Source organism: Dermochelys coriacea, chromosome 13, assembly GCF_009764565.3.
Source record: "Dermochelys coriacea isolate rDerCor1 chromosome 13, rDerCor1.pri.v4, whole genome shotgun sequence".
NCBI lineage: Eukaryota > Metazoa > Chordata > Testudines > Dermochelyidae > Dermochelys > Dermochelys coriacea.
Genome location: NC_050080.1, coordinates 22,379,166 through 22,401,679, shown reverse-complemented (window position 1 = coordinate 22,401,679; position 22,514 = coordinate 22,379,166).

The window sequence follows — 22,514 nt, the reverse complement described above, 5'->3', positions numbered from 1 at the left end:
GGCTCTGGGACACACTTGAGAAGAGGGCCAGCTGCTTAATCATATTGTTATTATAGCACCTGGACGCCCTGTGATGGGGTGAAGCACTTACAAAGCCAGAAGTTGGGGGAGGAGGGGAGAAAGAGAGCTGATAGGCTGGATGAGCTGTCAATCACTTATAGAGCCAGAGGTGGGTCATCCCTTCCCTGCAAAGGCTTCTGGGTAGGGAAGCACTCTATAAAGCTCCCTGACTTCCAGCTGGAGGAGGAAGGGCTACCTGGAGGAATCTGGGCTTGTTGGGGGTCATGTTATGGAAAGAGATGTGTGGGAGAAAGAAATCTTGGTATTATATTTTTTAACATAATAACTCCAAACTTTATCATGCTGCTACATTGGACAGTCTGGCTGCTGCATTCTGCCACAGGATCCAATTAGAGATTGGGACTCTTTCATGCTATGAACCAAATCTTTATTTGAGGAATTTAATTGAAGCATATCTTATTGTTTTTGACAGAGGCAAATCCAAAATATACCTCTAGATCTGAACTTTGTATGAGCTTGGAATCTGAAACCAGATTGGAATTTTGCTGTGAACACCTAACTCTATAATGGGCTGACTCCAAAACCTGGATTCAACCCCCGTTCCTATCTACTTCAACCTCTGGAAGCCTTGGGGTGTTCAGAAACCAGGCTTGTACATGAATTTAGCAACTCAGGCCTAGCTCTAGATTTTGGGAGGAAAAGAATAATAATTTATACTACAGTGGTTCCTAGCAGCCCCATTTGGTATCAAGATCTCATTGTGTTAGGCCCTCTACACATATACCATGGAAAGATGGTTGCTATTCCAAACATCCTACAAAGAGAATACATATAGTAGAGTTCAGACAAGACACCTTCATATGAATACCATTTCCACTTATTAATAGTATGGTGAGTAATATTCACCTACAGTAACTCTGGAGGTTTATGTGAAGTGAAGGGTGAAATAACACTACCAAAAGGCAATGAGTGAAGCATTCATTTTCTGCTATTGAACATCCTTGTAGGGACTACACGTGCTTTCTTCATACAGTATATTCCTGGCTAGCTGAATTATTGTGTATCACCTCTCTAGCCCTTTGTATTAATCTCCATTGACTGTGAGAAGAACTTGTCAAGTAAGTGGAGAGAAGAAAAAAAGTCTTTTAATCCAAAAGGCACAATTCTTAAAAGCACCTTGTGTGCAACTACTACACCACAAGTGGAGAATTTGTCAAGAATACAGGGCTGCTGATAATTGTCTGAATAAATTACAGCCTTGGAGCCTAGAATCCACAAATCATGTCACTGTAGCACTAAGCCATTCCTTTATGGAATAGGTCTTTTATAACCTGGAAAAAAACTTTTAAGAGGCTTGCCTCACAGGGAAATTTTTTTTAAAAGGAGAGGAGGAAAAGAGAAGGAAATCTGCTCTGTAGCCTTGGAGCAGCTGTCTCTGAGAACAGGGTTCCCAATCTGTTTCAGTTTCAAGCAGAAGGATCTGATACCAGCCAAGCTCCCACAGCAGTAATGCTATAGGCTAGTCCTGCAAGGTGCTGGAGCACAGAGCAGAAACACAGAGAGTTGGACTTCTGGAAAGTGAGACACTAAACATTTATAAACTTGTTAGTGAGGGCATTTTGCTGATGATTTTTGCCTTCGAAAGCACACCCCACATCCCCTTTCTGTGCAGTTAGGGCATGTCAGCTCCAAAAGAAAAATTATATATAGTGCTTCACACAACATGCATTTGTGTGAAACTCACCCCTGTGCCAAGGGCCCATATATGGTGTATTGAGAGCTGTGTTAAAATTGTAAACTGTCACTACATTTCAGGGATTTTTCCTAAGGCCTGCTTGGTTAGAGAGCTCTGTGGGGAAGGATGTGAGCTGCACCTAGGAGCAGTCAGTCTGCAGCCAGCTTGCCTAAAATAAGGTGGGGTGAGCTGTGATCTCTCTGTTTTAGGAAGCTGCCAGCTTTGTCTCTCTCTCTCTTTTGGGGTTACTACATGTTATTTTCTGGATTCTAAGAATAACGGTAATGCTACGTCGTGACCTTCCAGGCAGAGTATTTGAAGTTATCTAACTTCCATGTTTATGCCATGAAACATAACACCATACAAGGCACTATCCACTGTTTAAACCTTAATATACAACCTTGCATAAGCACTCTGCATGGGGGCATGAATTTCACCCTTTCAGAGCACCATTTTTTGACCAAAATTTTCCAGACAGAACCTAAAACACAGTGCAAGTAGGTACATTATCAAAATTTCGTGACTTCCAAAACATTTAGCATTGATTGCTATGGGCAATAGGATACAAGACAAGAGAGGGCATTGGTCTCTTCTAGTTGAAGAATATTTATATTCTTACCATGTTAGTGATCGCAGGGTTCTGAAAACAGTGAGGGCCTTATCCAAAGTCCATTGTAGACAGTTGACAGACTCCAACTAGCTACAGTGGAAAGTTTACGGGAGCTCATGTATAGTAATCTAATATGTAAAGAGTTTAGCTCTGTGTAATGAGTGACTCTTCATAAGGCCCAGTTCATATCGAGAACTAGCCAATAAAGCCAAAAGAACTATTGGGATCTCTTTTAAAGTACTCTGAAGGAGGTGCTCAGACTCTTTCAGAGTTTATCAGCAATGTGTGGCAATGCATTTTAGGCTTCTTTGCAGACCATAGTAATTGCTTACCAGACCCTACAGGACAAGCTGCCTGATAAAATTCAGGGGCCGTAATGAGGCAGACAGGCATGATAACACAACAATAAATCACAGTCTTTACAGCAGATTCCCGGGATGGCTGGCAAAGAGGTTTCAGTCAGAAGTCAGAACCAAAGCTGTTGTGCCATATCATGCTCCCATGCACATTTGCATCTCAGTCTGGATCCCCTCCAACTGTTGGAATGTGTGTGGCACTAGGAGCCATTCTACTGGGAAGTGACTACAGATTCAGTGCCATGGACGAAACTCTTTCAGAGCTGCTCTTCAGAGACTGCAAAGAGAATGAGAACTTGTGGCACCGATGAAGTGAGCTGTAGCTCACGAAAGCTTATGCTCAAATAAATTTGTTAGTCTCTAAGGTGCCACAAGTACTCCTTTTTGAATACAGACTAACATGGCTGCTACTCTGAAACCTGAAATCTGAAAGCAAAGAGAATGTTTCTGTTCAAGGAGTTTTTGCCCCAAACCAACCTACTATGGATATATTATATACATAGCTACAAGTGTCAATCAGAACCTGTGATCATATCCTGCCCAAGCCAAAAGTAACATGATAAGCAATACACTGCCTACTCAAGGGCCCAACCCAAAGCCTTCAAAATACTTCAATTGACATCAATGGCTTTAGATCAGGCCATAAATGTCTGCCTGGGCCAGACAGCCTGTGGACATGTGTTTTGTACTGATAGGGGATCACCAGCTGCTTTGTGTCTTCCCCTTTCCAGTTTATCGCCATGAGCAGCCTAGTCTACATATTGATGATGCGGCTGATACCAGTAAGAAAGCCCTTGGTCCACCTAAACTCAAGCAAATCTTTTTTCTTTAATTCATGACCACCTGTTACTTCATCTTGTAGCTTGTACACATCCTGCCCCATATCCTCCAATGAACCCATATAAACCAGGATCAAATCCCCATTCAATCACCATTTTTAAAGCATGTACAGGTTCATGTATCAAAAGCTGTCCTCATAAAACAATCTGTCCATACCCAACTAATCCTTTGCCTAATACTTGAAGTGGGAGTTTTATCATTTGTCAGTGGGAGCAGAGATAGACCCTTGGGAAAAGCCCACTCTGACTGCATTATTTTTTAAAAAGTGACCACGCTGCACATACTCTTTCTAATGTACTTGAATCTGGGCCTTGCATAAAGAAAGCATTACCTTTCTTGATGTAGTGATACTAAATATCAACAAAATACCTTGCACTCGTATACATATTTGCGGGACAACTTCTGCTCATGCCATTGTAAATCCAGAGTCATTACTGAAATTGGTGGAGTTACTCTGGATTCACACTGGAGTAAATGAAAGGAGAATCTCCCTGGGGTATCCCTTTCACTGGTGTAAACTGGAATAGATGAGATTAGAATCAGACCCTATGGGAAAGAACGTCTGTGTAAATTATTATGGCTCCTGTATTGCAAACCTGAGGTCTTCCCTTGTTAGTGCAACCCAGTCCCCAGGTCTACCTTCCTTGCTGCTGCATTCCACACTCTTATAAGGCACATGTTAATACTCTTGTTCTTATTCTTCCTCCATTGAGGTGTCATTTAGTCTATAAATAGCTCCTCTGTTTTCCGCTTTTCCTTCCCAGATCCATGCCCCTACACTTCCCGGTACTGACTAGCATCTTCAGTGCACTCTCTCAGAAAAACCTTTTATCCACATATGTCAGAGGAAACAGAATGTGCCAGGGAGTGACCTGTCTAAAAGGGTCTACTTTCAGGATGGCCGGGTCTCCTTGAGGTGAAAGGCTGATGACACTTATCACTGTAGCATGCGGAGCCCTGGAAAAGCCATGTTACCACTAGCTGCATATGAGGAAAGTTCTGTAAGGACTTGTCTGTTATTAATGTTAGCCCTGCTGGAGGAGGTTAAAACACCAGTGACCTCTTACAAAGTACTATTAACTCAGACATGCAAGAGATTCCCAACTGAAAGAGGATACTATATAATTCAGGTAGTATTACTTGATTCTGAGGCATTACAGGTAAGAATAGTCTGGTGCAACCTGTTTCTTGGAGGAGACGTCAAGGGCTTCCAGAGTCACCAATAAGTGCCACATAGTACAGTAATAGTTCATCTTCAGACAGGGATTAAACATTTATGCAGATAATAATAACACCCACAGTTACACTGAAAAGAAAAAAAATATTTGTAGAAAAGATAGAAATGCCCAAGTTTCAAGGCAATCGCTAACTGATAGGGGCTAGGATGAAAGTTCCCCCAGGGGCAGCTTTCTTCATAACTGCCCACTAGATGGTATAGGGTTTTTTGTACCTTCCTCCGAAACACCTGCTCCTAACCATTGTCCCAGGGTATCTCTACTCTGCAATCACAGAATGTGACTGCAGCTTGTGGGGACCTATCTGAGCCAGCTTTAATTGATCTTGTTTGGACATAAGTAGCTGTGAAGCCAAGGCAGTGCATGCTTTAGGGTGGGTTAGCTGTGTGAGTAATTAACCAAGGTACTGGCTTCACTATTCCAGTACCTGAGCTAGATTATAGCTAGCTTGGGTATGTCTATACAAGCTTCAGTCACACCTCATGACTGCAGTGTAGACATACCCACAGACAGGATACTGGACTAGATGGTCCACTATCCAGATCCAGAATGGCAACACCTATAGAGGTGCAGGTGTCTGGAACTGGAGTCATGCTTCCATCACAAAGAGAGAACATTTGTAAAATTCAAATCTATGATTTTAGTTTGGAACCATTTCTGTCTCCAAGCGATGAAAATTTTGCAGATTGACACAGAAGAGGCCATAGGCCAGGTTGGCACATCTAGTACTCAACTGGCCTATTGGGAGCTAAGATGCCTGTTGTTTTGGCTGACTTATCACAAATGTGGAGGCTGTGCCCAGGCTTGGGTGATGCCAGTATTGCTGAATGTTCTGCATTGCAGATTTTTCCTCAGAGAGAGGAATACCATTTTTAATTATTTTTGTATTTTCTCTATTGTTCAGTGTCCATTTGGTCCCCATCACTGTAATGTGGACAATGCGGCAGAGTAAGCTTTTGTGTTGAGTTAAAAGAAAAAATGCATAGGGCTAAATTTCTTTGCAGCAGTATACATAATAAATCACCACTTTATTTATTTCCACAGTTAGCATCAATGGAATATAGCCACAATTCCTTGATCAAATCCTAATAAGGGTTTTAAGATTCCCAAGCTTAAATGCACATTTGGCACTTTGTCATTTAGCTCTGGAGCTGCATTTTGTTGGAACTCTCTCCCTGTATGTGTAAGAAGTGCCATTAGTTTGGCAGGATTTATATGGAGTTGTATGGGGTTTGCATTTTTGTGAAGTTAACTAAAGTCACGTTCTTAAGGGTCTGATGAACGGATTAAGAAACTGGTCTTTATTTCCAAGCCCCACTCACATGACATGGGCAAACGTTACAAAAAGTTATATCCTTGTCACGTGACATGATGTCACCATACGCACTGTAAGGAGAGTGATCAGGTAAGTGAGCTATTACCAGCAGAAAAGCGGGGGGGGGGGGGAAACCTTTTGTAGTGATAATCATTTCCTGGAAATAGCCCACCTTGATTATCACTACAAAAGGTCCCTCCCCCCCTGCTCTCCTGCTGGTAATAGCTCACCTTACCCAATCACTTTCGTTACAGTGTGTATAGTAACACCCATTGTTTCATGTTCTCTGTGTATATAAATTTCCCCACTGTATTTTCCACAGAATGCATCCGATGAAGTGAGCTGTAGCTCATGAAAGTTTATGTTCAAATAAATTTGTTAGTCTCTAAGGTGCCACAAGTACTCCTTTTCTTTTTGAAGGTACTGTAACGTAACACAGTAAAAAGATGGCACCTTATAAAGATGAAGAGATCAACAAGGAAATTCAGTAATGCACATCGAATCCAGCGTACCTGGGGCCAAGAGTCTCCTCTGCGGCAAAATTTTGGCAACCTGAAAAATATAATTAGTCTTCTTGCTGAAGTGACTCTTCGCAGTAATGAGAGTGTTTTAAAGATTTCCTTTGTTGTTCAAAAGAAATCTCTCATTACTAGCTACCCATTTCCTAGGAGAGTGTGGAATAAAGCCCGTAGGTCCAGATAGTATTTTTCCTCAAATGAAAGTGTTAATTTTTTAAAGTATGTTCACATAATGAAATGCAAATATAGCAGTTATTTAAGCCATAGACACACTGTATGTTTGTCACAATATGGCCAAGTGACTGGGCAACAGGCCTTAAAACCAGCAGATGTGGGTTATATTCAGGGCTTTCCTCCTGACACACAATACCGTATTTCAGCAGTTCATCCCTATTCAGCCATGCATTTAAACATATGGCTAAAGTTAAGCACATGCTTAAGTCCTGTTGGCTATAATGGCTACAATTAAGTCCTGTTGGCTACAATTAAGTACCTGTCTGCTATTAAGCATATTATTATGCATTTTGCTGAATTGAGATGAACTTAAGAACCTTGTTTGATGGTTTGCTGAACTTAAGCTTGTGAAATCTTGGGAAGGTCACTGAAAGCCTGTGTTCCTTTTTAGCAAAGTTTGCAAACTCAAGATGGTCCACTCAACTTTATATGACCATCCAAGTTTTGAGATACTTCCTGGAACAGCACTATCAACATTCATTCTTGTTTAGTGAAATGCAGTAGAAAATGGACCTAACAAAAGAATAGCTCAAGTAACTGAATGCATTTCATTCTGACCCAAATATATATTTGAAAAGCATCAGCATTCTTAAACTTTTCATATTTCTGTTGAGTCTGTGTACTACACTGAGGTGGCATTTCATGGGATGGATTAAAAAATACCGTGTATGTCACTGATTTTTTTCAATCCCAGTGACCATGGTTGCCACTCTTTTTTTATGTTACTATAATTGCTGGCTAAATGAACTATAATTGTATTAAGTGGTAACTTTGAAATATGTATGTGCTCTGTGCAGGAACTGAGGCTTTGCAGAGAGAAAAGCTGCAGTTACAGACCTAGGAAGAAGCCCTACTCTTTCTGGTTTCACGGGAATGAATTGAAAGGATGTTTTAGTTAACCACATTGCTCGCCTGCATCCTCTCAGTTGCTTAAGGTAATGTAAGGAAAAGATAAAGTTTATCCACAAATTTTAACCTGAGGCCGCTACAAGGCTGGTAAATGTGGTAAGTCTTGCAGCATCACACAGAGTAGGTCCAAAACTCAGTGCCATTTAACCTGTTGTTGATTTTAAAAGACATCAGTTGCTATGTCTTAATATTACCATTCAATTAGTATAATATATATTTATATTACAGTAGCACCTCTAGATCGCAACCAAGATTGAGGCCTCATTGTGCTAGGCACTGTAAAAATACATAGTGAAGGGACAGGTTAAAGATGCACTCTTTTAGATTGCAAACTCTTGGCAAGGACTGTCTTTTATTATGTTTGTGGTGCATTATATGCTATTTAAGATTTATCATTTAATTAAATGCTTAACCGTTTTTGTTTTTGTTTTAAATGAGGGCAGGGACTTGTTTTTAACCTATGTAAAGCAGCAGTAGCTCTAATGAATTTGGCATACAAGTTACACGGGTAGGAGATCTGAATCAGGCTGAAGGACTTTACAGTAGCTGTGGACCTTTGTAAATTCAAATGTGTTGCCTTGACATACTGGTCCAAATAAGATCTTCAGGAAAATATCATGGAGGAAAAGAGAAATAACTAGATTGGGTAGTAAAACTAATTTCAAAAAATTCCTGGAAACTTTTCAAAATTGTTACAGTGTTTTTGTTTGTTTGTTTGTTTGTTTAAGATTTCAGAATTTTGAAAAAGTCAGTTTCACATTTTTTATATATTTTTGTTATCAGTGAAGCATTTGTTGGAGTTTTGATGAAATAGGTGGAAATATGAATTGTTTTTTCATCAAAAATTGAATTTTTGATTAAAAATTTGTCAAACCCAAAATTCAGAAAAATTAAGACAACTGTGGAAGTAATGCTAATTATTATTTTAATTTTTGCAACTGAGCTATGTCTTTAAAATATCTACTGATCAGTGCTTTATTAGTCTCATAAGAAGTTACAGATGAATGATATTAAGTGTCCCAGGAAAACCAAACCATCACATTTTTAGCTGTTTACCAAGTATAACATAAGAGGAAAACAAAATTTGCATTCCTAGGATGTGGTTCTGGGAGGTTTATTTAATTTCTTAAAGAAAAAAGCAAAAGAATAAATTAAACATTTGTTCTCTTCTGTCTCTTTATATTTATAACCATATTTGGTAATATCTTTGGATGCCACAATTTGAAACTTGCAAAAATGTTGGCAAGATTTTCTGCCTTTCTTCAATCAAAATGCCACTCAGAAAATTATGTTGTGAAACTTCACAAAATGAAACTAGTTTTCCCATGAAACTTTCTCCTAGCAAAAACTGAAAATGCCACCATGTGCCAATTACAATGTGCCATATTCTCCTTTCTGCAAAAAGAAAAGGAGTACTTGTGGCACCTTAGAGACTAACAAATTTATTTGAGCCTAAGCTTTCATGAGCTACAGCTCACTTCATCAGATGCAGTGAGCTGTAGCTCACGAAAGCTTAGGCTCAAATAAATTTGTTAGTCTATAAGGTGCCACAAGTACTCTTTTTCTTTTTGCGAATACAGACTAACATGGCTGCTACTCTGAAACCTGTCATTCTCCTTTCTGTTACTCTGGTGCAGTAGTGGCTAACCACTATTCTACCCTGGAGAATTTGGTGGCAGTTTTGAAACAATACTGTATTTTTATGTTTATTTGTATTACCGTAATGTCTAGGTCCCTAGTCATTCATTGGTAGAGAGGAAAAAAACGGACCCATGTGAAAAAATGCAAAAGAAATTTAAGGGCCCAGTGAAGTCAATGAGAGTCTTTCCATTGTCTTCAGAGGGCTTTGGCTCAGTCCTTAAGTTAGTTGTTGAAAAATGCTACACAAACATTATTGTAAACGTCAGCCACCAAATTTACTCTTGGATTCATGAATACAACTCCTATTACACCAGATTCATAACTGTCCTGCTGCCCACTTTTTGCAAACTAGTCTACAGAGATTGTCCCAGGGATGGGGCATGCTTGAGTTGTAACCAGAGTATTCTTATGCCTTGGCAGTTTTCTGCCCCTAAAGTGGCCTATAATGGCTATTGAAGCAGGGGTGCATATTAGAGCAGTTTTCAAGGCTACTCTAACTTGTATGTGGGAGGTAAGCCAGCCTCAAGCAGTCGCAGAATAGAGTAGACACAACTGCCTGGCCAATAAATTTCAGTGTGATTTGCACCTGTGTATCTGAAGGAAGAAACTGGCTGATAATGTTTGGGACCAACATTGTACAATAGTTTAATAAGGGCATTCAACCATTCTTCCAAGACCTCTGCTTTATCAGAAAGCAGGGACCAAATTTAGCTTTTAGTTACATGCATGTATCCCTACTACCATGTGCAGGTAGCAGGATGTTCAAGAGAAACAATTCCTGACATTCCAATGTGATATATGCCATCATGTGCCAGCAATGCCCCTCTGCCATGTACATTGGTCAAACTGGACAGTCTCTACGTAAAAGAATAAATGGACACAAATCAGACGTCAAGAATTATAACATTCAAAAACCAGTTGGAGAACACTTCAATCTCTCCGATCACTCGGTTACAGACCTGAGGGTGGCTATCCTTCAACAAAAAAACTTCAAAAACAGACTCCAACGAGACTGCTGAATTGGAATTAATTTGCAAACTGAATACAATTAACTTAGGCTTGAATAGAGACTGGGAATGGATGAGTCATTACACAAAGTAAAACTTTCCCCATGTTATTTCTCTTCCCCCCCACCCCCCACTGTTCCTCAATTGTTCTTGTTAACTGCTGGAAATAGCCTACCTTGCTTGTCACCATGAAAGGTTTTCCTCCTTCCCCCCCCCCCCCCGCTGGTGATGGTTCATCTTAAGTGATCACTCTCCTTACAGTTTTCAGAGTAGCAGCCGTGTTAGTCTGTATTCGCAAAAAGAAAAGGAGTACTTGTGGCACCTTAGTGTATGATAAAATCCATTGTTTCATGTTCTCTGTGTGTGTATATAAATCTTCCCTCTGTATTTTCCACCAAATGCATCCGATGAAGTGAGCTGTAGCTCACGAAAGCTTATGCTCAAATAAATTTGTTAGTCTCTAAGGTGCCACAAGTACTCCTTTTCTTTTTGCGAATACAGACTAACATGGCTGCTACTCTGAATTCCTGAAAGAGAATATGAGAGGATTTAAAATTTTGTCTCCCCACTGTCACACACACGTTGTGTTTAATTCAGTCATCTGTAAGCATTTTGGTAGGTCAGGAATGCAGTTAAACAGCCTATCCTAAAATATTTGAGCAGTAATACCTGATAAAATCATTATCTTGGATTAATTGACCACATCAGTTAATTAAGATTCCTGAGGCAAAGGTTCCCAAAGGAAGATCAGTGATATTAGCACAGGGCTGCTGTAGGCAAAGTTGGGCTAGTGTTTCCATCATAAGCCCTACTTTTCACAGGTTTGCAATTCTACCAGTAAAATGGATGTGGGCTGAAGTTAAATACCTGATGATTTTGCTCTCTTATTTACAAGAGTGATAAGGGTGGAAAGGGGAAGGCTAGAAGTGTCATGGTGTAAGAATTTGGGTCCAAGTATGGAATGAAGTTCAAGTAGGGCTTCAATGTAACAAAGAAAAATTGTTAGCCATAAACACAAGACTGCGCTCCCTGCTATACCCAGCCAAACTTGTAGGCATCACAAACAAGATAGAAACTGGCCTAGAACCTCCTTGCTGTTGTGTGACATTTTTGGAATTTGAAAACAAAATGTACAGGAGTCATGTCTGCATACTGTGGGCCAAATCCTGCCTTCAGTTATTCCTATAGCTCCCATGTAGTTCTATGGGTGTAATTCAGGATAGAGTTTACTCCACTGTATAATGGAATGAGCTGGGATAGATTGCCCATAAGTTAGACATACTGATTAAGGGCCAGATTTGGATACCTTACTCGCATTAAGTCCCTTACTCCTCAAGTAGTCCCACTGAAATCACCGGGGTAAGGTACAAGTCAACATAAGGCTACAAGAATCAGACCTATAATAGGTTATAATTAAGGCTAAGATTTTTGTCATGGTTTTTTTTTTAATAAAAACGTTATGGATAGGTCACAGGCAATAAACAAAAATTCATGGAAGCCATGAAGCAGCCTTGTGCTAATATCACTGAACTTCCTCTGGGAACCTGTGGGGTTCCCCCTTTGCCCACAGCGGCTGGGAGCTGCAGGGTGACCATATTTCCCAAAGAAAAAATGGGATACCCTCAGCCACTGGACTCAGGCATCCCCCTCTCCCATGCGAGGCTGTCGCCTGTTGCTGGAACCCTGAGGAGGGCCCCCTCAGGATTCTGTCACCTGTCGCTGGAACTTTGCAGGGGGCCCCCTGTCATTGCTGTTGCCGGTTGCTGGAACCCTGCCAGAGCCCCACTGGCTATCAGCTCAGGAATCCTGCAGCCCCTGGGGCTGAAGCAGAGAATGTCACTGAGGTCTCTGGAAGTCACCATTCCGTGACTTCCATGACCTCTGTGACATTACGTAGCCTTAGTTATAATATCAAAAGGAGCATGTTCCTATCAATTGTAACATACAAACCATCAAACCCAGGACAGGGCCTACAGGCACAGCCCTGAGATGGAAGGGGCCCAAAGAGATGCACAGAGGTTTTGGATTCATTAGTCTTAGATAACTACTGCTAGAGGTGGTGTGGAACTTCACAGCTGACCCATTTATATAGCAGGCCACTCCACCCTTCTGGATTCAAATACTCTCACCCACCTAAATATTGGGAGACTCAGACATGGATATTGTGTGGTTCAGGCCTCTTCCCAGTTTTGGGCAGAATAGTGTGTTTTGTTTTTTCTTTACAGTTTCTTTTTTCCTGGGAGTGAATAGCTCTAAACATTTTGGTTTTTGCTTGTGAAAACCTTGTACAATTTTTTTTGCTGCATTTGCATTCTGTTTTTTCTGAAGTGTCTTAATGAAAAATACATAGCAGAATAGTCCATGCAAGTTACCTACGATGCCAAAGATCAATAACAGTTCATTTGATCACTGACGGTGAATGCTCTTTCAATTAAGCAGGTCCCATAAATAACTCTCTGGTCCCAATGTGATTTGGAAAGGTTGCATGTGAAGTAAACTGGCTGGAGAGCCTCAGAACGATCGGTTGAATAAAAAACTACCTAAATGCTTGGATGTGAAGCCAAACTTATCAGGATCTCCTGACTCTGCCAAATTGGGTCTGGAAATCTCACTAGAATACATTTTCAAGCAGATTTCTAGCATTTCCCTGTGTATAGGCGGGACAGCAGTTTTCTAAGAATAGCCTTTCTTACAATCTGTGACATTTTTGCTGCTTGTTCCAGTTAGAAACAGGATATGGGGTGTCCCCCACAACAATGAAAAATGACGGCAAGCTTAAAAACTTTAACCAAACTTTTTCAAATGGAAAGAAAATTTCCAACGAACTTTTGGATGAAGATTCAAGTTGATCCTTGTTTCCTCTGGACTGGACCTCTGAACCCAATGCTAATGTTCTCCTGTGGTTTGCCAGTTGGAGGAGATTATACTACTTACAATAACTTATTTCAGAGTAGCAGCTGTGTTAGTCTGTATTCGCAAAAAAGAAAAGGAGTACTTGTGGCACCTTAGAGACTAACAAATTTATTAGAGCATAAGCTTTCATGAGCTACAAAGCTTATGCTCTAATAAATTTGTTAGTCTCTAAGGTGCCACAAGTACTCCTTTTCTTTTTTACAATAACTTAACATTTCTGCATGGGACGATGGATGGTGACATTAAAAACGCTGCGCCAGATCCTCAAATGATAGAAATCCTCTTAGTTCCACTGAAGTCAATTTAGCTACACTGATGTATCCCAGCTGAGGTTAGGGCCCCTGTATCAGATAGGGAGTTTGTCTCATGCTTCAGGTATCATACGTCTGGAAGATGTATCAGAATGGAACCTTTCACATAGGTCCCTTCTTTCTTCAATGCTTGAAAAAGACTCCGGCTGCCTAAGAGTAATAACCAACATGTATTTAAGACCTGAACCAAAATGATGGACGCTGCATTCAGATACCTACTGAACTTTAAGGGTATTTCTACACTTTAGAAAAACACCAGAGGCTGGCCTGTGTCAGCTGATGTGGGCTTCAAGGCTCATGCTGTGGGAATATAAACTGCAGTGTAGACATTTGAGCTTGGGCTGGAGCCCAGGCTCTGGGACCATTCCTGCTAGTGGAGTCCCAGAACCCAGGCTCCAGCCCGAGCCTGAACGTTTACAGTGTATTTTTATATCCCCACAGCTCAAGGCTGAGTCAGCTGACATGGGCCAACGCAGGTGTTTTGTTGCAAGTGTAGACATACCATAAGAGTGTTCAAAATCCAAATGAGACCCAGAGCAACAGTTTGTAGTTAACCCTTTTCATTACAATAGAGTAAACCCAAACCCTGGATCAAAACACCCCTGGATATTCAGGTGTTCCAAATGTAGATCAGAAATTTTTTAGCTTTCTTTCCTAGTTTCATTTTGGTTTTGCAAAGTGTGCTGCTGTCGTTTTTCCTTTGAATTTCTGCAATACACTATTTCGGTAGAACCTTGTGGGGGAGGGCAGTGAGGGGAACAGATTTCACAGCTTCTGAAAAAAAGATCAGAGGCACCAACCTTGTTTAAAAATTCCCAAATCAATATAAATAAAGAAATAAATGAAACCCCAGGAAATCCCCAACTTCACTAAGAAGCCCTCAGTTCAAAGATAGCTGTTCTGGGAGGAATCCACAGGATCTGCCTGTCAATAGAAACTGGGTTTGGTAGAGAAAAACATTTTTCTCACTGCCACTGGGAGATGAACAGCTTTGTAACTGCAATGCAAGATGAAACTTCAACCAGGTCTGTGGGACGCTAACGGGTAGGGCAGAGGCGGAACAGGAGAAGGAAAGTTCTCTTGCTGCAGATTGCTACTATTTTGTCTCTAATCTGGCAAAGGCTGGTGCAAATGATAAATCATCAAGGCCTTGCAGTGGGGCTATGTACAGCTACAGGGGTCAAGATGTCCAGAGCAGCTGTCAGAATTGGACCCCAGGTTCTTATGACTTGAGCCTTATCCCGGGTTGCGCTAAACATCCTTAATTCTCAGTGAAGTAAGCCTTACCACCTAGTCGGAGGCATTCAGCAAATTTCAGAATCATGCTCAGAAAACCTTTAATAAGAGTTTCATGCTGGGCATGTTTACAGGTTCAGGTAATCTTTTCTCAACATTGTTGCATCGCCAGGTTTAAATTTACAAAATCATTGTTGCTGGGCTTTGGGACTGGATGGCTGAACACATTGATACTGGGACACAATGTTTTGGCCTTCAAGTTACAAGCTTACATTTAAGCCAGTTTAGCAGTGATTTCATTACTCTAATGACTGGCCTATGGAAAATGAGCCTGGGTATGTCTATGCCGCAAAAACACACCCACGGCAGTGAGTCTCAGATCCCAGGGCTACAGATTTGAGTGTGTGGGGCTTGTGCTGGGGCACTAAAAATAGTATAGATGTTTCCACTTGGGGTCTGAAACCCAGCAAGAGGGCTGGGTCTCAGAGCCCAAGCAGGAATGTCTACATGGCTATTTTTAGTGCTGTAGCACAAGGCCGAGGCTATAGACCTGGGTTCTAAGACTTGCTATCACAGGGTTATTTTGTTTTTTTTTTGCAGTATAGACATATCCTCTGAGGTTTCATTGAGTTCCATGATCCCAAAAGCATCATTATCTTTCAGGAACAGCAATTCTGAATGACCATTCCCAGCTTGATTTTCAGACCCTACCCTGGGTCTCATTTACCCTGAAACACGTGGTGGGTGGGAACACTTCTGCACAGACCCAGAGGAGGCATGCAAATAACCCAGTGAACATGCTGTGATTACCACATGAGCAGAGCTGTGTGTGCAGACAGAGCCCAGCTTGCATGCCTGCATCAGGCTATTTGAACATTGAAACTGGCTGCAAGCTAAAGTACACATTCAGTTTTGCACACACAGTTTTGAAAATTTGGGCTCATTGATGTTTAGGGTGATGTAGTCTATAGAACACTGGCCTGGGAGTCAAGAAACCTGATTTCAGAGTAGCAGCCATGTTAGTCTGTATTCGCAAAAAGAAAAGGAGTACTTGTGGCACTTGTGGCAAATTTGTTAGTCTCTAAGGTGCCACAAGTACTCCTTTTCTTTTTGTGAATACAGACTAACATGGCTGCTACTCTGAAACCTGTCATTATGCAAGGTACTGAATTTAGCCGTATGGAGTGGAAATCTATCAACTTCATGAATTTTTTAAATTTGTTAGTCTCTAAGATGTCACAAGTACTCCTTTTCTTTAAGAGATCTGATGAGTTCCATACCAGGTGTAACCACTAACCCGTTGTGTGATCTTGGTCACTTTGCTTCTCTGTTCCTCAGTTTCCCCTCTTACTCTGTATCTGGCTTGTCTGTTGAGATAATTAATTGTTTGAGGGTGGTGACTCTCTCTCATTCTGTCTGTCCATTGCCTAGCTCTCATATTGGTCTCTTCCTCAGTACATCTCAAAACACTTTACTAAAGAAATCAGTATCATAACTCCCATTTTACAGATAGGGAAACTGAGTCACAGAGAGGTGCAGAGACTTGTGCAAAGTCACACATCAGGCCAGTGGCAGAACCTGGAATTAGAACCTAGGTCTCCTGAGTCCCAAGGTGGGGCTCTGATCCTGGCTCAGGCCTCTAGTTGCCACCGTAATACAAATCATAGTAATTGCATTGAACTTTTGAATCTTTTTCACATTTGCCCATAATTAATTTTATACTGCATAACATAGTTGCCAATTGCTAAGGGAGACCCTCTATTCATCACGAGTTATGCCTAGACTTTTTTAACACTAAAATAGCAACTGAAAAGGTGCATTAAACAAAGTGAATTTAAATTGTTGGAAGTATTTTTTCCTTCTTTCTCAAAGCTTATTACTAATTGGTATTTTTAGAGTAGAAATGCCTTTTCAGACACTAAAATTAATGGGTCGGATCATCAGCTGGAGTGAATCAGCAAAGCTCCACTGAAACTAGTGAGTAGCACCTGATTCACTCCAGATGAGGCTCTTGCCCAAGAATTCAAAAATGTGCTTTATTTTTTAAACTCAAAATTTAATTATATTCTTAATCTTATACCCTGATCCTGCAAACTCTTAGACAAGATGGCAAGTTGACACATCTGAATTAATTCCATTGATGCCAGTGTGGCCAATCATATGAACAACATTCAGCTCATACGCAAGACTTTGCAGAATCAGGTCCTTAACATGCAAATCAAAGAGTTAAAAATGTTCTTCCAGTACATACGTAGAGATCTCTTACAAAGTAGATGGATCTAAATATACAGTCAATCTGTGTGGACACTTAAATTTGCAGCAAATTGTATTATAAGAGGAAGAGGCAGCAGTACTTATATTTAACTTGCCTACCACTTTACATTCTTGCAACCTTTTCAGGGGTGGTGGGAGGAGAGGGGAAGCTCTAACACCTCCATTGTTTGCAGCTAGTCTTTGAAATTCAGCAGGGGGAAAGCCCTGGGATTACAGATGTGCTTTTTCTTTGCCCCATGAAATTCCATTCAAGTTTTGCTATGCTAAAGCCTTTTAAAATCCCATTTCTCTTCTTTAACTCAGGTTCTTCAGGGACATTCTGGCAATAGGCCAAAATAATACGTGAACATTGTAAAAGTCAGGCTTTTGCTGTCACCAAAATAGCAGCAGCGGCACACACTTCACCTGGAAACTGCCTATAAGTTGGAGCAGTGGTGAGGAGGAATGTGGAGAAAGAGCTTGGCTGGGTTCCTTCCAAGCACCTCCTGAACCCAGCGCATGGTATCTCTGGCCCATCCCCTTTTCTATTCTGGGATAATAACCTTCTTCTGTGGCCAGCTACTGTCCCATATCTCAAGTGATAGATGTCAGTGTGGAAGGCTCAGGATTCCAATACTGCTGCTGATGCATAATGAAGGGGACTGTTGTAGTTCCACATATTATAATTTGTTCTTATCATTTTTTTCCTAAAAACAACCCCCCACCTCCTAAGAAAAAAAGAAGAAAATTTCACAAACTAACATTATTTAGGGTGGCAAAATCTGTCACTCAGAAGTTAGGAAGTGTCAAATTCATGGTTGCCCATACAATCTTAATTCAGCCCCCCTGAGCATATGCATTATGACAGCTTTTGATTTAGACTCAGACTTTAAAGCCAGAAGGGACCATAATGATCATCTAGTCTGAGCTACAGCACATTGCAGGCCACAAAACCTCACCCACCGTCTCCTGTAATAGACCCATAATCTCTGGCTGAGTTACTAAAGTCCTCAAATCAGGGTTTAAAGGCTTTACAGAGATCCCACCATTTACTGTAGTTTAAACCTGCAATTGCCCTGTGCCCCATGCTGCAGAGGAAGATGAACTCCCCCACCCCAGGGTCTCTGCCAATCTGACCTGCAGGAAAATTCCTTCCCAACTACAAATATGGTGATCAGGGAGACACTGAGCATGTGGGCAAGCCCCACCAGCCAGACACCTGAGAAAGAATCTCTGTAGTAACTCAAAGCCCTCCCCATCTAGTGTCCAATCACTGGCTGCTGGGGATATCTGTTATTAGCAGTCTCATATCGGCTACATGCCATTGTAGGCAGTGTGACATTCGATACCTTGGGAGAGTGTACTGTAAACCCCATAATCCTCATTTTCATATAATTGTGATTTCACATATAAAGCATGCCTTGTAAGGTATCAGGGGAAATGTTATGTTCTGCTGAAAGTCATTTCTCTATCCATATATATATTTATCATTAATGCATATGAAGTTATGTTGGATGGTGGTCACTAAATAAAGCATGCTGTAAGTTGGGGAATCAGCCAGATATTAGCTCCCCAGAGGTAACAGCAAGGAAAGTAACCAATGCCCGGGCAGAGTGTCAAACCACCCATCAACAGCCATTGTCCAGCAAGGGAGCTACAATGCAATGACTCACCTGCATGAGGATACACCAGAGGAATTGCTCGACCTTCCTGGGAGAGACTCAGCAATGCCCGCCAGGCATGCCTGGACTTTTGCTCCCCAAGCACATGGACTCAGGGTATAAAACAGGCAGAATGTATACATACTGAGCCCTTCTCCTGCCCCCACTTATGCTGCAAGCAACCAAGACACTGAGAAGAAGACAAGACTCCAACATAGGAGATTGGCCCAGATTTAAAGAACAAACCTGTATATTAAGGACTGGAATATCAAGTGGGGTGAGAAAAACTGCTTAATCTAGTTGCTGTCCAGTCTAATAGGGTTGAGAGTTTAGACTGCATGCTTATATTTTATATTCATTTGGAAACCACTCTGACTTCTTGTGCTTTGACTTATAATCACTTAAAATCTATCTTTCATCATTAATAAATCTGTTTGTTTATTCTACCTGAAGCAGTGTGTTTGGTTTGAAGCATTTCAGAGGCTCTCCTGGGAGAACAAGCCTGGTACATATCAATTTCTTTGTTAAATTGACGAACTCATATGAACTTGCAGCGTCCAGCAGGTATAACTGGACACTGCAAGACAGAGGTTCCTAGCATTGTATCTGGGACTGGAGATATTGGCTAGTGTCATTTGCTTGCAAGTAGCTGGGAGCAGCTTACATGCCAGAGACTGTGCGTGAATAGCCCAGGAGTGGGGATTCTCACAGCAGAGTGGGATAAGGCTGGCTCCCAGAGTCAAGGATTGGAGTGACCTAGCAGACCACCGGTCCAGACAACACCAGAGGGGAACGTCACAGGCAGTATCAAGCTCTGTCTTGAAACCAGTTAGGTTTTTTGCCTCACCACTCCCCTTGGAAGACTGTTTCAGAAATTCACACCTCTATCACCTACTGTTTTCTTCCACAGGACCCCTGCCTTGTTCAGTGCACACGATGGATGCACAAGGGGACACAGTTAAGATTACATGAGCTTGACTTTGCAACCTAAATAATGTTCTTTTAACTTAGTTGCTGAATGTAATATATACAATTATGTGCTGATTTTTTCCCCTTTGAGGCAAATTGAGTTTGACATTTACACAAAAAGCAATAAAACTGATAAGTCAAAGTATATTCCTAGAACAAGTTCGGTAATGTCTCTTTCAAACTACGTTCAAGTTAGCACAATAAGTGCCTTTTCATGTTTGTAGTCGAAGTACTGGCCAATTCTGCCACATGGTCTTGGAAAGCTGCCTTCAAAATTGACTTTCCCTGGTGAAAATTTGCTTCTATGGACAGCAGAGATTCTGGGAGCACTTCAAAGGGACAAAAGGGATGAAGGAAGGCAGAGGTATAGGTTAAAGGTTAACTTTAAGCAGGTGGCTTTCATTTCTCTTTGCCCAGTAGTTCTGTACTTTCTAATTCCCAATACTTTCTGGTTAACAATGAGTTTCACTTCTTCTGAGAGCAACTTTATGATAATTTGCCTTCATTTAGCAAGTCAGCTGATTCTGGTTCTCAGCAGGGCTTTCTCATCTGGGATTTCCGCCCCACCTGAGAGAACATATTTTGGAGGCTTTTACTTCAGGTACCATCCAGCTTTAAGAATGTCCAGCCTGGGAACAGAGAATGATTTTTCAGTCCATGAGTTTGATTGATCTTGGTTCAGGAAAAGATATAGTTTGGCCTTTGTTATCAAACGCCAAGTGACTGGCACAGCTAGCTGATCTGAATAGAGATGACAGTTGCAGATGGCCATTAGTCATGCCTTTTTCAATCTATAATGTCCTTTGATGTGAGTAAATGAGCAGACCACCTAGTGGCTGACACTCCATCTCTAATACATACCCACTAGGAGCCTGATAAGATTTCAATTCTCCTCTTGACCTGATGCATCTCATGGGGTGCATTGAGACTGCAGGCACCAGGATGTTACAGATCAGTCTTTAGACCCTCACTCTCCTGGCCACTGAATTTTAATTATGTCATGTGAGCTATGACCAAGATGATGTTCTTGGTCTCCTGGAGAGCCCAGTGGTTGAACAGAGCCACCAGCTAGTGCACTGAAAGATGATAAGTGAAGAAGGAGATTTCAGGGATTTTAATGAACACAACTAAGGTAGGATGGATCTGCAGATCACATAGCACTCCTGGGGTGTGTGGAAATATTAGAGGTGGGTCCAAGCCACAGAATTATACAATAGCTATTTCAATCAATTTCCTTGGGCTGACAAGCCCTTGGAGTCCCTAGCCAGATTCCATAAAGGGACAGTACCTATTCCACTGTACATACCTTTACGTGATAATTCCTATTCCATCTATAGATTCATAAGGCAGATAAGGTAGATTGCCCATAAATGTGACATACAAAATTGGCTCAGATGCATATCTACTTCAATACATTTAGTTTCATGCCATGTATTTTGGGGTGATAGGGGAGCTGGAGAATTTTGCACACATCACACATTTTTGGCATGTCTTCCCCTCCTGCCCTGTCTCAACTGGGAACTCTTTGTGGCAGGGCTCATCTTTGTGTTGTGTGCGTGTACAGAGCCTAGCACCATGGGACTCGATTCCTGATGGGGACTTCACAAAGCTACTGTAATATAAATTGTCATCCTTGTAATCGATGGAGCTACCATGAAGAGTTGAACTTTTGTTTGGGGAAGAAAGTGAGGAGGATCTTCAATGCCACTGAACTTAGACTCCTTCCCTAGAACCTGGTACATAAAGGTGCAGATTTTTCGATTCCCCCCATCCCCCACACACACAGATTACACCTCCCTGACACCGAGGCAAGCCTCAATCTAGTTTCCACTTAGAGTTCCTCATGGGCAACTAAGTTATGCCATTGGCATAGGGGCCTTAATGTTCTTTGCTGGGGATTGCTGGTTGTATTATGACCCTCAGGTGGCAAAAAGGGACTGTAACCACCCTTGAGACTCTGGCCCATAAACAGCCACATCACAGATTTGTGATGGCATCCATGAAACAGATACTAGCAGCCATTTAACCAAATGAGAGAGTGTGTGTGTGGGGGGGGGGTATTTTCCTTATGAATTTTCACAAGGAATTTTCATCCACAAGGAAAACAGCTGTGGCACTTTCTCAGAGTAGAATGGCTCTCGCGGAACAGAGGGAGGCCTGTCTGACTACCTCAGGATTTTCCCACTTAAGAATTTCAACCTTTCAAGGCTCCCCTGTGCAAGCCTCCACCTCCAGTGTGCTGCCTCATGTAATTCTAGAATGGCATGGAGGAAACCAGAATTATTTTTATTTATGGTTGAGTAAACCTTTAACATTTAACAGTCAGGTGTTTATTTCACTCTCCAATCTGCTTCCCAGTTCAGTAATGCTTAGCAAGATCCTCCTTTCAGGGAGGGGGGAAAAAAAGCCCTGGATTAAATGCTCTCAAAATGGAGTGCTCTGGGAAAACAAACTTGAGTCCACTACCACCAACCCCCCCTCCCCCCCCACACACACACACTCCACCCTCCCACTTTGGCCCTCCCCCATAGGAACATGACAGGAAATAGTTTAAGGGTAGAGAATTTTCAATGAAAATATTATTTTTCCATCTGCCCACTTGTACGCCCTCGCAGGTTGTATGGCTAAATGACATTCAGGAATGTGCATCCTTCAGGCTATTTGTTCAACTCTCTTCTCTCGTGTTGCTTTCATGGCAGAGCAGCAGGTCCTCCTGGCTCCCAAATGTCACAGGAGACACTTGACCTTTA